The sequence below is a fragment of the Cardiocondyla obscurior genome, linkage group LG11 (genome assembly GCF_019399895.1).
Source record: "Cardiocondyla obscurior isolate alpha-2009 linkage group LG11, Cobs3.1, whole genome shotgun sequence".
Lineage (NCBI taxonomy): Eukaryota > Metazoa > Arthropoda > Insecta > Hymenoptera > Formicidae > Cardiocondyla > Cardiocondyla obscurior.
In genome coordinates, this window is record NC_091874.1 from 2,721,116 (window position 1) to 2,744,844 (window position 23,729).

At 36.8% G+C, this 23,729-nt stretch overlaps 1 protein-coding gene across 4 annotated transcripts in view; it reads right to left on the reverse strand.

The window, feature by feature from the left end:
• Positions 1-23,729, reverse strand: part of LOC139106499 (TWiK family of potassium channels protein 7) — a 226,966-nt gene that overhangs the window by 120,945 nt on the left and 82,292 nt on the right. For all 4 annotated transcript variants that reach the window (XM_070663332.1, XM_070663331.1, XM_070663330.1 and 1 more), the window contains one exon: positions 15,067-15,125. The gene's annotated coding sequence lies outside the window, so the exon portion shown is untranslated. The remainder of the gene's footprint in view (positions 1-15,066; positions 15,126-23,729) is intronic.

Here is a 23,729-nt window from a genome sequence, read left to right on the forward strand (position 1 = left end):
AATGCATATACGAATAGCAACCAAAAAGACCAGAAAATAATGTACTTCGTGCTAAACAATATCAGTTGCCAACAATCAAAGTAAAACTACGTAGAAAATTAATTTACCTATAAACTTTTAATTTCCATCCTAATATTTTAATAAAATTTCTTCAATTTTAATTGCAATATTTGAGAATTATATTTATTCATTTTATATCATTAATTAATGATAGTCTTTAAACTATGTTAAGTCATATATGCATTATTTTTCGTACTAAAGTATGCACGTCACGTCTTGTAAACTTTTTATCTTAAATAGACGCAAGTTTTGCGAACAGCGAATTTACATTCAATTTAGACGTGTATAAACACAAAAATTTAAAGATAGAAGCTTATGGTAAAAAAAAAATCTCTTTAGAATTTTAAGTTTGCATATTCTGTGTAATTTTTACGAAAATTTATGTTGCATGATTTAAGTATGCGTTATTCTACTAAAATTATTGACCAGCTTCCGCCTTAAATCCGATTATTCAAAGACAGTTATTAAGCGAGAGTTGTATATCCTATGCTACCATCGCAGTCGTTAAATATATCATTTTTCAGACCGTCGTTTTAAATCGTGTTTTAATCCGATCGTTAATATTTTATTTTCACCCACAGCTTCCACGTATTCATTTAATATATATCATTGGATAATATAAGTGTTTTCTTTTACTTTTCACATGAAACATAAATAAGTTGATTTATGTCATTATTCGTGCTGCCACATCGTCGCCGTTATAAAACTCCTATTATTAATAAAAGATTTTATCGATAATCGCCGTGAGATAATGCAAATTTTGTAAATCTAGGAACGTTTACTTTGAACGCTCAAGAATATAAAGAAGGAACTTGGTGAAGAGACGATCGTATTTCAACGGAGGGCTTCCTCGTGATCTCGCGACAAGGTTTCCTAGCAGCTGCCGCGACACAATAAAGCCGCAACAAATAAATCTTCCTTGAGGAACACTTCCGAATTTGAATTTCCACGGTTGGGGGCTCAGAGTAAAATTATCCGCGTTTCCAGGAGTGAATTTGCTAACTTCGCTCCGCGGCGACACCGAACTTTCGAAGGCTCCGCTATTTTACCACGCAAAGTTTTGAATGTGACCGAAGAAGGGTACAGTTACCTTTTACGTAATCGCGACCTTTGAAGTATTTAAATTGCAAAAATAATTTAATGCTCGGTGAATCACCGATTCGCATCAATAACATAAAAATGACGACGGAAGTTTCGGTAGCTTACAAAATTATTCGTTTTACGTAATTGATTTACTTTTTATAACTGTGTAATCTGTAACATACTATTCTTGTATATCGCATCATCGACGTGTCCGAAAAGAAAAAGAAAAAAAAACGAGAAAGTGCAAGTAAAAAATATTTATCTTCTTAGAACGAACTATTGAATCATTTAGTTTTTAATCACTTAATGTCTCGATCAAGCGATCAATTATTTCTCTGAAATACAAGCTCTAATGCAAATATACTCTCACCTCGCGTCCGTCGTCGTTCGCGACGTTATAAATTGCGAAGTTCGCGTTACAACGACCCACATACGACCAGGGAGCGACCCTACGCGGCGTGGCAGGGTGAAAAATGACTGGACCTCGTATTAATCGTAGCTACTTTAACGTTACGTCCAGTATGTTCGCGAAGCTAAAGTTTGCCGCGCACCTGCGGTGGCACGGCCGAGAACGTCGATGCCGATGGATTCGTTACACGGAAACTCGGTTTGCGGTCGTGTGTATACTTACGAGAGCACGCGTAAACTCCGTCGTCTGTCAAAACTTCAAGAGGCTATTAAAACAAATTGCAACCGGAATGGACTGGCCAACTCGCATGTGAAAGTAGTTAAGTCTTTGATGCGACATATTCATATAGGAATTATGGCGAAAACTTTCTTACTCTCGTCAAATGCCACATGATAAGCTCATTGATTAAATAAGCTGATGATGCGATTATGTGTAATAAAGAGAGAGAGAACAATTTGGAACTGTCATACTACAAAGTTCAAATAAAAGATACGAAAAAAAAACTGAAAAGACTGACAGAGATAGTTTCTTGCAGTTAAAAAAAAATTTATACGATTTTATGTGTAAGAGACATTCACAGGAAAGCTCCGAAAAGGTATTACGAGGACGTGACGCTGCTGAAATTTTTTTTTCCTTTATTGTCCTGTGCGCCGGAATCAGAAAGTAACGGAAATGTATTTGAGCTGAGTCTTCGCACCATAATAAAAAGAAAAAAAGAAAAAAAAAATTGAATAAAAGGCAAAGGCGAGGAGAAGAGGCGGGGGACCGTTGGAATGAATAGTAAAATCAATCGAACGTCTAACGAGCGTGACCTACTTCGCCGATGAAAACTGATCTTAAGCCCTTTTCGAATTCATTGTGTCCTCGGGTGTAGGTAATCTTTCGGACGGCTTATAACTGCCCCCAGGGATATAAACTGGATAAAAACTTTTAGTTAGGAATGTTATTTGCGTCAGTAACATAATCGTAATTCCAACAAAGTTCCCTTCTCTCACAGTGACACGTCGAAATAATGATCTTTCAGAGCGTCAATAACAATGTAACTCGAATTAAATTGGATTGCTGCATTTTATAGAAATAAATAGAATGCTTGTTGAATATCTGCGCTTAATAGAGTTCGCACAAAACCTACTTAATCATTTGTAATTGTAAAAATCAATAGATTTTCTTTTAAAAATTATAAATTTACTAAACTCAAATCAATATATATATGTATATTAAAAAAAAAAAAAAAAAAAAAACAGGCCGGATTAATTATTTTCTACATCTTCTTTTTATTACATTAATCCTGTATATAATTCCAATTACCTAGTAATAGTTTTATTAATAATTACAAGAGGAAAAAGATATTAATGTTGCAATATTGATTATTGGAGGATGCACCTCGCGCAAAGACCAGTAATCTTTTAGGTCTCAATGAGAGAAGAGTTACTATGTGCAATGTAATTTAATAGCACTGCCATTTCCTCTCTGACTTCGCTTTTCAGCGATTATGTCGAGTATATCTCCACGGGACCTCTTTCCTCAACAACCGTCTGATTGCGAAATGTTCGTACCTCGGAAAATGTCAACTGGATGTTATCGACAAACTCTTTTCCTTTCACTAAAAAACGAAGTGAGTAAAGAGAAATTATGTAGAATCGCGACGGTGAATTATTTCTTATTTCTGCCAGTTGATTACATTCCACTTTCGGCCGTAAAGCGCGCGTCTCTCGTTGAAACACTGAGTTACTGCATTACAAGGTTTTAGATTCCTTTTGTTACCGGTCCTTCTTTTACCAGCTGTTTCGTTTACACGAAACGTCAACCTGTAGAATCCGCCCGGTACCAGTTCACGTAGAAGAAACCATTAGTTCCTCTTTTCTTTCCCTCCCGTTTTCGAGCCGTGCCTTCGCGCTCTGCCTTCGTTGCTTTCTCATTTATTCTGAAAAATGCGATAAAGTAGGATTTGACCTGACGTTGGATGGGAAGGAGCAAGAGCAAAAAAGATAAAGAACGGGCGGCTAGCAACTTGGTTGCAGAATGGCGCAAGGGTTGTGGGCCAGCTAGCGTGTAACGGAAGAAAAAAAAAAAAATACTTGGTCGTAACATAGCGTTGTAAATAATACGCGAAAGTCTTGGCCACACCGGGCAAAATCCGTCCCCGGCGGACGCTTTTACTTCTCACTCTTGTTTCTCGCGGATTATAATGTTGTTATTTACGAGCGATGGAGTGCCTTTCAACTAAAGCTTTATATAGTGTAACGCTGAGTTTCCAGTCGCCGAAGAGCCTGAATAATAGCGTAAAATTTCTTTGCACATCGCAAGACAGGATTCCCCTCTGCTAAATAAGTCTCAATCGTATTTTTAATTACAGCCGGTCTTGCACGTAATTTACCTTGTATAAAATGTATCGCGCGTACAGCTTCTTGCAAAGAAAAAATAATAAAATAATTTACAGCTTAATCTTTCTCTCTCTCTCTCTCTCTTTCTCTTCGTTTCCCATCGGTATCTCTTAGAATCTCGTTAACGACCATTTATTTTACCCGACAATTTATTTACCAAGTTTATATCTTTGAGTTTTATTACGCTATTTGCCAGTAAGAACGTTGCAATTAAATAAAAAAGGATTTTCTTCGTGATATTTAAATACCTTGTCTACCTTCAATTAGATCAAGGGCCACTCGAATGCGTATATTAACGTTACATTCAGCGAGCAGGCGGCGTGCATAGAATTTTCTCAGCCTTTTGTGTGCACGTAGCAAATGTTGCAGCCGCATCAGTTCCGTCACGTCAGGAGAGATTAAGCGGCAAGCGCATCAACGTCCGAAAAGTATCGAAAATTTAAAGAACGTCGAGCGGTAGCTTCTATCGACAGCTTCCTCGGCTCTCAAGTCACGTTTCGAATCGCGGTGATCGTTTCACAGGGACGTGCCTTCGTCAGGACGGAGTTCCGAGTCGGTGAATCCGCGCTCGGTCCGGTGAGCCCCAGGCTCGCGAGTGCCAACGAATCGCGTTTACAAAGCTCAACTTGATCCGCACTTTCCATACTCTCGTGATAGGTTTTTTTTTCTTTTTTTTTACACCTCGATATCGCAGCAGCGATCGAGAAGCTAGTTCCCATTCTGTACCCAGGCGCGCTCGTTTACGTTCAAAAACCTAATTAAAATAACAATCGGCCGCGGACAATGGTGTCGAAGCGCGGCCGTATGTTATGTGCACTTGTACGTACGTGCTTGGATTCCGAAAGCGAGGAAGACAGTGCTTTTATATTGATCGACGGAGATTGACTAATACCCTACCTGCGCGAAACGCGCACGTACATTTACGTATTATTGTATAATGACATTTCCTGACAATAAACTGATATTTTTCGGGCACTACGTAACGGCGCTGTGTAAGGCTGTTATTTAATAACGCTCGGGGAAGAAATGCGATAAATGAAAATGTCAAATTGATCAATCTTTGGAGTGGATTCGGGTAATATCACGGCAATTCCGGCCAATTGTGCCCGGTAATACGACAGGACGAAATTGCACGACAAACAAATTGTCGGCGACGAAATCGCTCGGCGAATAATTCTAGAGCGCAACGTTTCACTTCGAGCGCATCACACAGAATTGTGGAAGCGCCGGAATGCGCGTCGCGGAAAATTAAATGTCAAATTAATGCGGACGATAAATTCGCCGGGCGAACGAGCGTCGCGCGGACGTACGGCAAGGCCAGCAAATTTACAGCGCATTATCTAGAATTTAATTCGACGACATATAAATGCGTGAAGTACGGGCCGATAAGACTACGGAGGAGAAGTGGCCTCTCGAAAGCGTGAGATAACAAAATTGGTTGCATTTATTTCACGAGTCCGAGCGAGAATAAAATCGCTCGTACTTATTCACCGATAAATTCTCTGACACTCCGTCAAGTTCTTTCGCCCTTTTTAGCGTTTCTATTACAAAAGAGATCAGGTATCACACTTCCGATACCAGATAATAATACTATACTGAACCTCGCGTCGTTATCAACGTGAAAAATCGCGTTGCATTTTAATATGGTATCCGTATCTTTTTTTTTATTTTGTCGTTATAGAAAAGCGAGGCGATGAAAGCCAAGCCGATCTCGGCGACGACGAAACCTTTTCGAAGACAGCTTTGTCATTCGAGATGTCTAGCCGTGATCCGTCTTGACAACTAGAGGTATAAGGAAAATTTATCATTTAATTATAATGATAAAAACTGCTCGATATTATATTTTGAAGTAATTATATTAATATTAAATCAATTTTTCAATTAAAGCAACGATAAACTTTATTCTTTACGTTTTAATTTAACACGAGACGTTTTTTTCTTTTTTTTTCTTTGCAAAGTAATATATATTAAAATTTTATTATAAAAATATTAATTAATTATAGAAATAAATAATTGGAAAAAATTTCTAATATTAATTTTTCCTAAAATGATTGAGCGTTTTGCATTTCTGTGCAACTTTAATACTTAATGCCATACTACAAATTAATTCTTTAATTATGCAAACTGACAAAATGGAATATTAAACCCAGTGGTGTTTTCAGATTAAACTTTCGTGTCGGGATAATGAAACATCTAAACTCAGAGTTTCTCATTTTCTAAATTCGAGGTGGGCAAATTTATTAGAAGTTTATAATAATGCAATAATTGGTAGCTAATTTGTTACGCAGAAGTACGTAAATTCACTTGTTATTGCATTAGTTTCAGATTTGGTCTGCGATATATTTTGCACAGCACAATGAAATAAAGTTGTATATTTTAGAACGCGTCTCGCGCTGCATATAAAGCAAGATTTTATCAAACGACCAATATATCGCAAGAATGCATTTAATATTTTGATACAATTTCGGGATATAACTTATATGTTCCATTCGTATCGACCATATTTCTTTTTTTTTACTTTTTTTTTTTGAGAATTACAATATATTCAATGCACATGCTCTAATATTGCTAAGCAATGATTTATGCATCTTTGGATAAAAGATGAATTGACAACTTATCTACTTAAAGTGTCAAACTTTCGAGAATTTCGAAGAAACATTTTGAGTATCCACGAAACTTTTCTAAAATGTATGTATAAACTCAGGGCAAACAAAACTCGCGACATTTTAAATCAAACTTTAAACTTTGCGTCAAAAGATCGGGTTAACTAAACATTTAACGTGCAAGTGTAATGAATACGCTAAAATCCGGATCAATTATACCACGATTTACGTTATTACGACCCGGCGAATACGGCACATTTTGATTCTGTGGGCAAGTACTCAGCAAATCATTTCGCCTGGCGCACTTCCCTAAAACATGGTCGACTGAATTCAAAGCAGAATTTCACCTCCAGAAGCATATCGATCGATCAGTAAAATATTCGCTAAGAAATCGTTCTAGCCAACCGACCGTAACTGTTCACGCGATGTCTGAAACTGCATAAGCAAGGAAGCGAGGAATTATCGAATAGCGAGGAAAAAAAGGGGAAGAGAAAGAGAAAGAAAGAGAGAGAAAGAGAGAAAGTCATGGGCAACTGAACACAAATACAATCGAAAGAGAAATAGCGGGAAAACAGTGAAAGAGAAAGACGTGGAGGAAATAGAGAAGAAAAAGCCAAGGGTGCAGTGGCGGGTGCAGCCACGGTGGTGGATCGATGTGGCCGTTGCATCCAGTCAACAAGGAGGATTGTTGAGACATATAGGTCAGCCCGCGCTGTACCAAGTATGGTGACGACATACTGACGTAACGACGAATGAAACGACGGGAGAGAACTGAGAGGCAAAGACGGACAAAGCGAGGAAGCTAGCAGCTGTAAAAGCAAGGTGCCATAATACAAATGGCAGGAAGATTCGAAACTACAAGAGACCGTTGTCAACACCTTAAGGTCTAAAAGGCGTGACCCGTCGGCTTTAACATTTTGCCGGAAGCTAAATGACCAGTTTGAGGATTCTCGTTAAGGATAACGTCTTAACCCTTGTAATTGCGTAACTGTATGCAATTTGAACTGCTATTCCCTTGCCGGGAGTTCCGACGCGATGCGTCGTGTAATGAAGGGACCACGTCTGTAATCTTTAATTAAAAGTAATCGCGAAGAAAATAGGATTTTTGATAAAAATCATCTTCGAAAAGAATGGTTTATTTAGCGCGAACGTGATTAGTAGCTTTCGATAAGAATTAACGAGGAATTATCGAAAATGTCGATAATATTTTAAAAAATATTTACGGAAGAGACGTCGGCGTCCGTATCCATCTATACAATCAATAAAATTCAATTGTAGTAGTTTTATTTTCTCCTCAAAATAGATATTGATGTTTGCGTCAATTTTACGAGAACGTAAAATTTAAGGTACATGTACGTTCGGTCTCGAGGGAAGTTCGTGCCATTAATGGCAGGCGATTGATAATTTGGTCCATTGGTGCCATTTGGGAATAGCAAACGCGAGATACGACTGTGTCAACAGCATGAGTTGAAGATCCAGACACGTTGAATCCGCTATTTCGAATTTCTAATATACTATATGTGTTCGCGAACGAAAGGGACGTGTTATCCTTATCGCGCCAGGTCGCTGTACAATTTGAAATTGCGCACTCTCAGCAGTGTCAAAATGTTTACGCAAACTTGCATATCATCGTTGATACAGGTTGCATTAATTCGCTAACATGCTAGTTTGCGAGTATTACATCGTTCCTAAATGAAACGCCCATCGATAAAATATTAATCTACAAAATGCGTTGGCGCGATGAATTCATTTTCACGTTGCGAATAAGCATATTACGCCACCTATTAAATGCTACATTTTCCGGAAAAATTCCTTCTCTCTCCGCGCGCATATATATACATGTACATATCCATAAAAAAAAAAAAATATATATATATATATATATTATATATATACACGTGCATTTTTTTTTTATATATAAAAGAATAATTCATTTGCGGAAACAATATGAATACCAAGTGTGCACATTTAAATGAGTCTTAGCAGCAAAAACACAAGCTTTTACAGTTTTTCAGAAAAAAAATTTCCAAAATTACCGGTTTTTTTTAGTCTGCGAAGTAGAATGACCCCTTAAAGGAGCAGAAGCAGGTGGAATAAATTTCCCAACGGTTCGTGAATCCCTCAAAGAAAATTCTGCGACGCGGCGATACTGTCTTAAATGAAGTCCTGAATATATTTCCCGAATTATGCTTGGACAAATATTATTATCATCGTTGCAACAAAGGGCCGGTCTTCATTGTGCACCTTCATCCTACGCAGACGCGAAAGTTCTTTCAGGAGGTCACGAACAATTTCCTCTTTGCTCTCTCTAACTCGCGAACAAAAAAGCGATTTGCATCGTATAAAAGGGTGTCTGATGAAGGTGCGAGGATCGAGGCTATTAGTGATAATGAAAACAACATAGTTTGCTCGGAGGAATAGGAAATATAGAAATCGTATGAATGAAAATATACTGCAACAATTAGTCGATTACGAAACGGTAATTGTTTCGCGGCCGGTCACGTTAAAAGCGTTTCTCATCGTCGCCGCATGCGTACGTACGGTTTGCTTTTTTTTATCCCCAAAATCTCGATGAAGTACGACGGCAAATGATATATTTTTATCGGCCGCAAGTTCTGCCGCCGGAATAATCGGAAATTTCGCAGGCAAGTCACGTGCGCAAGGATTTGTGATTTTGATCCTAATGTGGCCTACTCTTGGGTGTAATAACTTCTGTCTCGTACAACTTGTCTGGCCCTTGGCGCAATACAACGGTCTCGTTTCAGTAACATTGCTAGACATTGGTCATGCATCTATTTCTGCCAAGTTTTAGAACTCCCGCAACTTTCTGAGCTGTAGTTTGTCTTCTTTCGCTATAACAAGTTTGCCCGCTTCATTCCTCGAATCGCGCCTCAGCCACCATCGTTCTCTTTTATCGCTCTTGAATCATAAATCTTTCGTCTTTTCAATAATATCATATTTCTATTCTTAACTTTACGAAGTAATTTTATTAAAATTAGATTTACTCTCGTTTACTCCTCGGCGGTCACGAATATCGTTTATATCTTAAATGTTGCGACGCGTATATTTTATTTTATTATATTCCCACCGGCCAAGTTTGAAAGCAATGATAAATATTTAATTATTTGTTACAATCAATCAAGTCAGTTTACGTACGGTAAATTAATAAACGTTGCAAATGTTTGTACAGTGTCAGTGTTGAAGGGAATATATGGCGTAAAGGAAAGCAAATTATAATAAATGACGATGCACTAATTGCGTTTTGCTAATTGCTTTCTTCATTGGGATGAATTATCGGAGTTCGTTCCTTCGATGGGCATTTTTCTCTGTCCGGTGATCGAGCTGTGCGCGCTGGAAGAAAAATCCTCACGAAATACCTCGTCAGCTTCTGAATAAATTTCTTATCGCATCCCTCGCGCCGTGAATTAAGTTCTAAGTTGAAAAAAGTTCCCGATGAATTCTGTGCCTCAGTGGACATGGTGATTTCGTGCGATTGACTGAGCGATTCATTACGGACGCAGTATGGCGATTATGTCATTATTAGTAAAATTCCCCTCGTTTCTCTGCCGAGAGAAATCCTCGTGCATTCGGCGATCGGCGTTCGCTGAAAGTTCCATTTACGAACGAAATACTCCGCAATTCTAATGATAGAAGTTTCTTCTATTGAATAAACCCACATGCGCTCATCGATATGTGGGAGCCCGAACCGTCATTATAACAAATCAAATTGGTTTCATTTGGCGTACATTGCATTTCATTATTTCATTTCCATCAGTTTACAGACGTGAATTACCTTCGTCATTCTGGAATTTCTATCATTTAGCGAAAACTTTTGAAAACACACGAGTTATTTGTTACACGTTATGCGCGTCGCAATGCCCTTAAAAAATTATTTTTTAAAGTAAGTATATTCTTAAAGAAATCGAGATTCTTAGATAATTATTTAGATAAAGCTCTTTTCAGATTAAAATTCATCGAACGATCGGTCGTACAGGGGAACGCACGGTGTTGGCTGACTCTATGCATGTATACCATTCAGATCGTTCTGTATGTGTCTGACTATAACCGCCTCTTTGCTACTTGAAAGTCTGACATATACAGCACCGTTCTCCTAACTATGAAAAACGGTTCAAACTTGCATACCTCTTTAAAGTTTCGTGAAAGCAATTGAGAATTTTCAGGAAACTCTCAAGACGTGTACGAGGATGTATATAATTTTCGATTCCGCGAGTGAGGCGAAATTTTCTTATTGAATTCAGAATATAACGCGTCCACTGTATGAATTGTCGATACCCTCGCATTAAATTTTGTACGATTAAAAGACGACGAGTAATTTCGAATTAATAAATAGATTGTAGGGAAACTTGATCAGCCTTTAATTATTCATTTTTTTGTTTGTAATCGGTTGCTAGTAATATACTAGCTTTTCGTTCTGTTATTGGGAAATTAATTCTTTTGAATCGGAACAGGGAATAAATTCCTTGCTCCACTGAGAAATGTTCCCGCAAATAGATTGCTATAATTTTTCTCAATGAGCGGAGTTACTCCATTTCATCAGTTATTTTGCATCAAACTTTCGTTTCCACGCCTATTCTCGTTGTACCGAATGAGATAAAAAAGAAACAAGAATAAAATACTTTCCCTTTCGCGTAAGCAGCCAACATTTTATCGAGTTGCACCGCGTATAATTAAACACGGCAGCACGTAAAATGTATCTATAACTTTTAATCGCGCAGTGGAATTACATGCGATGAATTATATAATATAATTGGAAGCAAGATTAAATTTATCAATGCCAATTAATCCATATATATTCGTAACAATAAGAAACAGATATTTCAATTGTCCGATATAATTAGCTCTCGGAACAGAGTTCACGATTGAAATGTTATACTTGGAAATACAAAACTCGACAGGCTAGTTAACCGAGCTTCATAAAATTATCGTGCGATCGTGTTAAGTTCATTATCGATAGTCCGTGATATGTTGGCAACAAAATACCGACACTTTAGCAGGAGTAAAAATCAGGCGCACGGTTGGCTTCTGACGCATGACGGTTCAAATAGCGCGTTCGACAAAGTGCGAAAATCGATTTTCCAGGCTCGCGCGAATGAAAACTTCCGGTCTTTAAAGAGGCTCATTATTTCTCTGCCAGGAACGATCGGTCGTAGAACGACCGGCCTTTCCTCCTCGCCCTCGCCGTTCCGCCGGCGTGCGAGCTAGAGAATAGGATTTGGGGTGAAATCGGGGTGGACAAGATTGATAAATTATCGACTTGAAAAATGCAAAACCGATGCGCGCACACCCATGATTTCACCGACGCGCGCTCGCATACACGCTCGCCGGCTGGTATTGGTGTGACATATCGCACGAGTAAGCCCTTATACGATGAATTCAAGCGGATGCATGTTCTCCACATAAATTCCGACACGAAGCTACGTCGCCTGTCATACAGAATGCACGGAAAAACTGCAGCCTGCGCTGAGAGTGTGTTCCTCACTTTCATACCTCGTTGCGACGCGCTTCACGCTTTAATCGCCTAATTAAATTTATCGTCTCATTTCTATAGGCGGCCAATTACCGCAGAACGAATATATGTTAATTCCGGTAATTCTCATCCCCGACCGCTTATTTATTTATCTTATAAAAGTGGTTTGCTGCAAACTGCGTTCAAAATACATCGCTATCAAACAATTTAAAATAATAAACCTTTCGGTAAATTACAAATTCTGCAATAAATACGTTTATTATTATAAGTAGCCGTAACAAGGCCGATTAATTACTAACTAAATGTTTTTATTGTTTCAAATGGGAGATACGAGTATCGTCGTGCATCTATTCATAAAGTGAGTATACGCAAATTGTTGAAATTAAGTTTATGTAATTATTATCTGAGGTGTGCAGCACGTTTTATTTTGCTCTCCTATACTTTTACTTGCTTTACATTTTGTTGCAAATAATATTATAAATATTATCTTTTGAATACGATACGCGCGGCGTATTAGGAAAATTAGAGAGCATCGTCTACTTGATCAATTTCGCAACAGCATTTTAAAAAAATATATATATAATACACTTGGCATTCAAAATGAACAACAAAACGTTGCTGGATATATATTCGCCATGAGATTTTGATGCCTCGGGATTTGTGCGTGACGCAATTTTTTTTTACGCCCAATTTTTTGTCGAACAATTCTCCAGGAGATATATGAAGCGATGTAATTCAATTTGCTGTGTGGCGCTTTTTTTTTCGTGATTTGAATGTCGCGATGAATTTTCTCCCTTGGCAGGCTTGGGTAATTCGCTTGTGAATTACGTATCGTAATGAGATTGGATGCGCGTTTGATCGGCCGTACTATCAATATATTAGTGATGAGCGAGAGAAAGAGAACGGGGGGAGGAGGAGTGAAGAGAACGAAGAGAGATGGAAAGCTGTTATAGTGGCTTGTAATTATTAATAGAGAATTATATATGACGACAAAGAGATAAATGCACTTGCAATATTAATGTGCACCTGTTCCGCGCATATATTTATATTCATACCACCGTGAATAATTACTAAATTATTTCTTCTGAGAAACTAATACTATCTATTATTAATTAATAATTATTTATATTATCGTAACTCTTTCTTGAGTGTAAAAATATAAATTGCGAGGCAATAGAAAATTAATTTTCAATTTTTGTTTAACATTATGATGTTATTTTAACAAATATTTTTCTCACTGCTTGGTCAATTAAATTAAAGTTCATTGTACATTATCTAGGTGTATGTTTTTAAGAAAACGGAATTAACTTCATAAAGCCATCTAAGTTTTTAATTTTATCCCGTGTGAAAATAACTTGCGTAGAATTACGCGATTTAACTTTAAGTAGAGATATAATCGTAAGTAACGCTAACGTAATGTTAGAATCTTGATAGCAAAACATTAAAAAAAAAAAAGCACACTATCTTTGCACAATTAATGCAACAGAAAGAAAAATTTACATAAAAACTTGCGTTTGTTCTTTTCTGATAAAAGCTAAAACAAATATCACGATAAATAATTATTAATTATTTTTTATCGTTCATGATTAACGACATCATTTCGTGATTGCAAGCAAAGCCACGCATACTTGTAAAAATATGAGATCAAAGGTATAATAAATTTACTAAACGATTTATATACCAAAGTAAAATAGTGTCTGTAAAATGTACAGGAATTTATAACTATTACACTTCCATAGGCAATATCTCTGTTTACATAATAAAAAAAACAGCTATTTTGAAATTTACGATATTTTTGGTGCATACGTAATAGTATTTGTTGCAATATGTTATTAATTAAAATAAAATTGTATATAAATTACTTAATCCGTTTGAAAAGATATTATACGTGAATAAGAGCGTGCACGTAGGTATTTTAAAATAAAATAATACAGCAATATTTTATTAGCATTAATTGTAAAATTATATTTGTATCTTCAGTGATAAAAACAACTTTTCAATATTTATACGTAACTAAATTTATTTAAATAAATACCTTTTTATGTTCTTTTGTTACCGTATATTTTACCGACACGTTTTACCTTTTTTTTCTTTTCGCATATTTAATAAATAAGATATAAAATGAATATATGTGACCCACGAAATCGCTGGTAGTACAACCAGTTTTATTTATCTTCCAAACTCCCGCTGTTTCGTATTATCTCGGCCGAAACTGTGACACTTTGTTAAAGATGCACGAAAATTGTAATTTACATCCAGCAGTCGGGACTTTTTAAGTAGGTTAATTCCTAGACAGTTTCGTATGCCACGAGTTTACTTCTTTCCTTCGAGCACATTAGGCTCTTTGTCGAACTTTTTATTCTCGTTCCGTTAATGACGTCGGAGATGCATTTTAAGGGAAATTTAGAAACGCGACTCCGTTAATGAGATTGTAATTTCTAACGCGTATCATGAAAATAAATTACGGGGATACGTCGGAGAGTAAGATAAATTCCTTGGTAACTGACATATTTAAGGCTACTTCAAAAGTACGAGTGTAAGCGTAAGTTGACGTCGGTGGAATTTTAAATAACTTCCAAACGACGCGCACATAATGTAATTAAATTTACGGTAAAAGCAAGATAGCATACAACCGTGCGTTAATATATGAGAAATCTATACGCAACGTGGAGAATGTCAAAGCCAAAAGCGTTGCGAAAGACGTGAAAGATTTTTAACACGTGAGAACGCCAAGAGTTATTATTCTCGTCAAAGTTTGCTTCGCCCCAGCAGTTGCAAAAGTCATATTTTACGAAACTATAATACGTAAAATTTAATAACACAGTTCAAAGGTTTTACGGAGTTATGCGCGTCATGCCCATCGAAAAATGCTCCCGCGCGGCCTTAAATACTCCACAATGTATGTAATTCGTTCGAGATACGCAGCGACTCGAAACCACTTTAATACTCTCGTTAAAGTTCTAGGCGCGGTTGAGAGAAGACCTTTATAAATTACGGCCTCGTTATGCTCGTGAAATTAAAAATCGTGCGTACACTCACCTCTCGACGAGTTTCACGGGAGGTATCCGCTCCGTTCCCACGAGTCTGTTCGTCACCACCTGTTCCAAAAAAAAGAAAAAGAAAAATTAGAACGAGAGAGAAAAAGAGAGAGAGAGAAAAGTTAACAGGAGAGATAGAGATAGCACGGTGGCATGAAAAAAGGATCAACCGTAAGGTAAGCTTATCCGGCGGCTTCGTTCACTGCGCCAGACTTTAATGTCTGATACGATATCGTCGACGTCTCGCATAAAAAAGTTTCTGTAATTTATCGGATTCTAAAATTTTCTCGGGTTTAAGAAAGAGAAGGCTACTTCAAATACTGGAAAAATATTTATGCAGGCTCTGAACATAAATATCGAATACGCCTTTTTTAACGTACTTAGGCGCATTTATCGCACGATTTTAATTATTATATTACGTTAAATTACATAAACTAAAAGAATTTGTGCAATACATGACAGTGATAAAACAGACGCATGTATGAAATATATTCATACCGTACCAAAAATAAAAGAGCACGCGGCGTAAAATTATTTTGACATCTAGATTCGTGTTACAATGCGAGAGAGACGTAGATTGGCGCGTAGTTGCGTCACGTATAACGCGCCTGTGGTAATTTCTCTTGCATTCAGCGAAAAATTAACCCCCGCTGCGTGGCGAGTTACGGAACCGACGAAAGAAAGAAAGAAAGGAACAAAAAAGGTTAAAAAAAAAAAGAAAAAAAAAAGAAGAAAAAAAAAACGAGACTAGTAGGCGGAAGAAAGTTACAATAGTTTTCCGGGAACGATCCGATTACGTTCGCTCGCGGCAGCGATGTGTGAATGTGAATTTAACTGGCGTTTGCATGCGTAATACCGGGCGTCGGATACGACTTAATTACACGGAGTGCCATAAACTCGCGTTGAATCATTGTCACAATCTTCTCGATTCGCGCCGGCCGGCGCGACGAGCGATGGTTTACCGGCCGTTTCTATCGCATGATTTACGCCCGAATGTACTTTGCATTCCATTTACGGGGAAAGGGTGCGTGCGGCTTGCGCAGGGGATAATCCCCGGGTCCGCGGCCTCACAGTAAGCCCCATACATTACGCCTTATTTACACGCGTGTGACAAGTTTCTCGCCCTCCCGTTCCCGTACCTCGATGCATTAGCGTTGCATGCGTTGCATGGAATTCGTCAGCATGGCCCGTTCTCTATTGCGTTACGTTGCAATTAATATGCATAACTATGACCGTGTTTCGCCGTTCGATAACGCGCGCCCGACTGCGCGTAATCGCCGTACTTTCTCACACGCGACAAAATCTAGCTTCGCAAGGCTACCTTGGATAGTTCTTTACGTTCTCAATAATGGAGTATCGCTTAATTTATATGCACATATATGAATGGTATATTATTACCTCCAAGTTACGCTGAGCCAGCAGATATAAACCCTACTACACATGCAGCGGTAATAATTTATTTTTACGGCGACCTGCAACCGCGCGATAATTTTTTTTTTTTCTTTTTTTTTTGTCACGTCGTATCAAAGGTAGAAAAAATAAATAGTAAAACGAGCACGTAACTACTTTAATTGACGTTGGGCATGCATAGCTCATATAATAAATTGTGTTCTAATATGATTGCGAAATGCACCCGAAATTATAAAACTCGGATATGCGAGCTAATTGCTTAGTTAACAAAGTTGCGTATTTTTACAGCACAAGGATTAAACCAAAGTTGTGACACACTATTAATTTCTCGAACTTTAGCGCCATAATATCGTGCTGCAACAGTGTGCCACGTTTGTAACGTTACATGGCTAAATAATGCTCCGCAATGTTGCAACGCACCGTGAAATAGTGTAGCAGAGTATAACAAAAGCCTCTTTGTTTAAAACCATCTTAATTCACATTACATGGCGCGAACGCGGCCATACACATTATTAGCTTCATTATTCGGAAGGTTATAACGTTTGCTAGGCTTCGTCAATACATCGATCAGTTTTCCACTGACAAAAATGTCAATGCTGAGAAAAGTAAGTTAAAAAGTAAGTTAAAAAGAAGCTACTTTCTATCATTATCTCTTTACATTCGAGCACTATTTTCTCAATAAACGTAAGAATGCATCTTTTCTTCTCTCAACGTCTTAGCTGAACTTCAATTTTCTTACTCTGCCGTTTATCTTGACGTTCCAGTCATTATTTTACTAGGTACAATTCGTTTGAAAAGTATTCTTTATCGGGGAAAAAAAAACTGAAATATTCTGCATACATTTGTTTAACTTAACTTTTTTTAAATTTGACTTTATATTATCTTGTCAAACAAAATGCGTTCTTTAAAAATCCCACAGTATATACCTAACATTATCTCTCAAATTAAAAGTCATCACTGAAAAAACAATACGCGATATACAATAATAAAAAATAATTCTCTTCGTCGATTTTTATTATTATATTATTTAAATAAAAGTTAAAATAGTACAGTAACATTTTATCATTTGATACGTTTCATAAATATTCTTTTTACGAATATTCAATGTATATTCCACGCTTTAATATTTCATAGCATGCTCCTTTTAATAGAACTTGCCGCACTTCTTGCTTCGTGTTTTTTGATGCGAGGTTTAGTTAAGACGATATTTCACACGGATCACACGGATTATTCCTCAACATATAACCTTAATAGTAATTAGAACTTCCTACGCTGGATAATCTTCCTGTAAAGGATCACGGTTTGACGCCTACCACGTACTGAACTTGAAGGGTGGATCAAATTTGCACACGTACGCAGGCACGTGCGAGGGCAGCCCGTTTGTGTAACTCACGTTTTCATACATACACATAGCAAACGGAATTTGTACACCTAAATCCGTAGTTCGCAGGATTAAACGGTCGAGAGCCACGTACGCACGCAGTAACGAAATTTTGACAATTAAACGTCTACTGGCTATTGAATATGATAAAAAAATTTTCAGTGAATTATGATTGAAAAATACATTCTTTCGAATTAAAATTCTCATTTACAGAAGTAGAACGTGCTAAAATAAACCGTAACACGTGCTGTAATAAATTCCCGTCTACATATATATGTATATTTAAAAAATTGAGAGTGCATTCAGTGAATTATTAGATAACTGGCACGTCAAAGTATTTTCTAAACTGAAAAAAAAAGAAATCGTCAATACCTAATTTTCAAGAGTAACAAAAATTGTAAATTATTGCTGAGTGATCGGGAAATAATATTCGCACCGAGACTTAGACGTTTCTGAGGTTGAAGTATTTAACAAAATCCTCGAAAATACCTTGTTAAAAGAGCCGCAATGAGTTGAACGAATAGAGAGAAGAGAAACTCTCAAATCTTTTTCAGAGGAAAGTTTGTAAATCATTAAAGAGGTTACGCACTGCATAAAACCAACGGCTTTACTCTGTTTAGTTACATAATTTCTATGGAGATATTTGTGCGGATTAATTTCTTCGTATCAGCAAATCTAGATTACAGTTCAGCATTTAGATTGCCGTTATTATATAATTATTGTCCATGTACGGGCAAAGATTTCTATAATGACCGGGGATTTTAGGTTTAAATCTATATATCTATCATTTATATAGGCGATCTATTTGTAAACTCATATATTAATTATCTCGATATTAATAGCATAACCGATACGTATATCTCATAGGTGACAACTAATTCCCAATGACCGAAGTCACATTGTGGCGAGAATGGCCGCACGATAGATAAATAAATCGCGCGATAGATAACATTGATCTAACTATAAATTATATATACATGCACACTTGTACGTGTAATTTTCATGCCAGCCAGTTAATCGCGCCACAAGTGTGATCACATTGGATAAAATCCCGCGTATCTATAATTACTGTCGAATATCCCGTCAACATATCACTAAATCGTTGTCTAAATTATTATAAAATAGCTCACATCGCCTATACTAATATTTCGAACCATTTTATCCGTTAATTATTAAAAGCCCGTGTCTTTTATAATTTAATAATAAATTTGTAATAATTTAATTATAAAAAGCAATTACAAAAGCAGCTGCGGCATATAAAATTATTATATTCATATTGCATGAGATCGCATACGTGGACAAAATTGGAATCGTGTTTACCGCGTAAGGTTTGTTAAAACAGCGTATCTGTGCTTGCGTCACCTCGTAAACCGCTAATGTGACAAAACTCGTAGCGTTTGCCTTCACAAAGAGGAGATAGCTATGTGGTAGATCTGGCTCGTTGATAACGGTGACGGTATCCGGAAATTGCAGGTGAAGACGAGCTGAGACGCGGACGTGACACTCTCCCGAGATGCCCTCGAGTGCTGCAGACAACTGCAAGTGGTCACGACGCTCTGTGCCACTTTGTTTGCGCGGTTTCGTCAACGCGACATTTCACAACATCGTTTTCAAAACGCGATCTTTCAGCTTTGCGTGCATTTGAGAATAAAAATTCGTCGCATCTATTTATAAAAACGAGCGCTCACTCGCGAATGCCTTAATATTTTCGATAGTCTTGAATTACGCGCGTTCGCTGATATTTTCTACGCGTTTCTGTTAGCAATATTATCGTATAATAATATAGGATAACAGCAACGAAAAATATCTTTGAGACGTTTCTTGAATAAATTTCGTGCACCTAGATGACGAGAATCAAACGACATTGTTCATCTCGCGATGTTCGCGTCTGCAAGTGTCCGGGAAACCGTTGACCTCTATCACTGAGCGTTAAGACTACATTATCGTATAATTGCAGATTCCGGTATTCATTCGAAATTTAAATACTTGGAAACTTTTGCGGCTGTAACGAGCACCCTCCACAATCTGGCATAAGAGCCCATCAACGAGGCTGACGTAATATAGCTCGCAGCTGCAGTTACGCTAAACTTCCTAGATGATATCCACCCGTTATTATCAACCGTCCCACCGACGGAGCTGATGTACAATAGAACGTGTTACTTTAGAGCATCCTGGACCTAGCCGCTTCTTAATAGAGCTTAACTATTTTAATGAGGGACCGTGCCGGAGATGGTTTTGGAGGGTAGAATATCTACATTTTCGGCGACCCCGTCGTCCGTCCGCTTCTCTATCCCTTTATGAGAATACTCAATTTGAGGAGGCAGTTCCGCGTGGCTGCGTGGCGTCAAATTAAGACGACACGCAAGATGAATAATACTTGACGAGGGCTTTATTTAGGAGATACGGTATCACCTTTGCGCAGTATCGCTTTACTATATTTTATTAACAAGCTCAATATTGTTTAATATATATAATTAATATATATATATATATAAAAAAAAAAGAAAAAATTCTTTACGTATCACGACAAGATCAGCAAACTATATTACACACGCCGTGAGAATTGCTAAATCTAATTTCGTATATGTACTAAAGTTGGTGCTCTAATATGCTATCTCGAGAGTCATAAGCATCAGCTTAATGGAGATGACTGTAGCGTGTATGCTGCATAGCGCGTATGTATTATTAGAGAGGGAAGGGCATCGGAGGAAAATCGAATCATGCAATTAGGCCTGATTCATTTGCAAACCTGTAGCGTGTGTGCGCTAATTGCACAAACGGATTCAGCATCGATGTTCAGGCTCGCCTTTTTTTAAGATACAAGGATTCTGCACAACGCTTAACAAAAGGTGATCGTTAAAAAAAACAACTGCAGAATAAAATAATAGAACAATAAAGAATCGTATTCGTCCGCGTATTTAGAACTAGCTCACGTATTCTCCCGTTTTCCAATATTCATGGGAGAGACAGATCGAATTACCGCGTTAGCGCGTTTAACTCGTCAATTGTAGATTGACGCACGTAATATAGCAGCCATAACTCACAGTAATTGCCGAATACAAGAAAAAAAAAAAATTTTATTCACACGTAACGTCTTTGCGATATAATTTTATCTATCTAATGAAAAGAAAAGGAAATTTAAGATACGAGAATTTGCAAGATAGTAATTTGAAAATACCGTAATCTAAAATATTCTGAAACCTTTTTAATAACTTTTGATTAAACCTGTATTTAATATTTTATCAAACTCTGAATAGAAAGGTAATATATTACAAAATGAATTTAGTATTAGAGTAATTTTTCTTATAATAAAGATATTTCATAAAAATATAATGAAATAATTAAAGTTACATTATTTTTTATCGACAACACACGTAAAAAAAACTAAAATAGTAAAATATTTTCTGTGCAAATTAAAAATGTAAAAAATATGAAATATAATCACTTAAAAACTCTGTTAATTAACTATAAAAACTATATTAACACGACAAAAACTTTAACCATTTTAACTTTTTCGTGATAAATTTTTTAACATTCTTTTTTTCTTTTAATTTTATTCCTCTCGTTTTAGCTCGACGATGGCGCGTAAAAGAGGACTTAAGCCAGATCAGCACTTATCAAGGCAGCGCTGCAGCGTAATGCATATTAAATGAATGCCTCATCGAAACCAGCGCACCACGGTACGTTGAGAGCAATGTGCAATGGCTTGTTGTTTACAATAACAATAAAAATTCGCGATATTGAATTCGTCGGCTAAAACGCATCTTCCGCTCTGTATCAATATTACCTTTTATGACGAACAAAAAAATATTCGATACTGGCACTTCTATTATTTGCATACGTCAAAGCATCGAATATATTTAACCAATATTCAAAATTGAAAAACTATTACGTGATGTTAATAGTAATATGTATTATTATTAATTAAACGATGATAAATATGAAAGAAAATGGGAAGCCAAGTAGCTACAAATTTTACAATAAGTTGGAGATAATATTCGATGTAATATTCAGTAAAATATTCTTCAAAAACCACATCGGTAAAGTGTATTTTTATATTAATGTAAGAAGGAAGTCAAGGCTCTTCGTATAAGCTGTAAACTAATAAATTGCCAGTCATTATTCTTTAAGACGCTATTCTAACCCGGCACGGCACTGTCATTTTTCTGTTCTGTCAGTTTTCTTGCTATTCCCTAAACGATATTCTCCAGACGTTCATATCGATGTGAACATTTGTCACCGGACGCGCCAAGTCTGACAAATTATCATTGTCAAACTGTACTTTAATCAAAGTCGTTGTCCACTGCAATATTTTTATTCGAGATTCCTTTCTTTCCTTCCTCACCAAAATATACGAGAAAGGGAAACGTCATATTAAAACAGATGGTCAACACAGGTTAAAAAACTTGGGTTGATTTAAGTTCTATATACTTCTAGTATCGATATTAATTCAATTTCCGTTAAAGTGAGAGAGTTTCGAACATCTTAAAGTTTTCCAATATTATATAACAGGCGCGAGTAAAACAGCATTAGCAGCGAGTAAAAATTAAATAATCTCAAATTATCTTAAATAAATATATCGCAATAAAATTTGTCACAGGTGTAAAAAAAAAAAGGGACGTGCCCAACATAAGGGAAAATATGTAAAACTGTTTCGATATTCAATTTCAAAATTCATCGTTAAAATTTAATTATAAACTATAACGAATGAACTTATTTAAAGGAAGGGAAAACGAGATTGATGAGACACGAAGCAAAAGATAAAAACGACGACAAGCGGTGAGAGAAACTGGCGTGGTCGTGCATCAATGAGAAAATTGAATACCCCATCGATGTACACAACGGACACAAATTTATGGGACGTTCCACTTTTAGAAACGACAACTAGACACCAACACGCGCAACCGTTAATCGATCGCTATGATTGCATCAGGAAAAAAAGAGCTATCAAACGACCATTAACCGCGTTTTCTATTACCAAAGCCGGTTTCCCTTTTACCTGTCGTCATTTCACCCTTTTGTCCTTTTACGCGTAGCGAGAATAAAATTCTGATATTACACAATTCATCTGAAATTCTCTGCGATTAGATATAATTGCGTATTATTATATACTGTCTACCGAAAGTATCTTTTTCTTTAAATGGTAAAAAAAAAAATTTATTAGAAAAAAATTACTTAAAATAATTGTAATATATATTACATTACTGCATGCATATAATAAATTACAATAATCTAAAAGCTCGGCAGCACTTGTGGCGCATATTAAATTAAAAAAAAAAGATTATTCCTAGCATAAGACTTTTTTCATTGGCAAAAATTAGGGTGGAGAAGCTAGTAGTTGGTATAAGTACCATCTGGTCTTGACGTTTCGTCAATGTACAATAAGTAAAAGAGAGAAAGAGAGAGAGAGAGAGAGAGAAATAGAAAAGGTAAGAGGAGGAGTAGAAGCTTAAATTAGGTCTTCTCAGGCTCGGTTAGTAATGGCGATGTCAGAAGGAGAGAAAAGGAAGAGAAAGAGAGAGAGAGAGAGAAAAGGAGAGAAGGTGAGAAGGAGAAATATCAACCACCTACTAAGTTAAGACATGCAGAGATTGTAGAAACGCACCAGCGAGATTTCCTGGCTTCCATTACAATTGAAGTTGTCGCGTGATTTATATGAAAATGATTTCGTGTTTACCGGTACAAGTAATCGCGCGATGATTGCCGTTTGTAATTGATTAGCGATTGCCCATGTCACTTAATCCCTCCATCTTGTTGCGAAAGTGATGGTCCGATTGTTAGCAACATTATCGATATCTCTCGGGTGATGCATCAATCAAAATCGAGATGAGGGTGCGGATGAACGATCAAAATAATGCCTCGTTGATAAATCG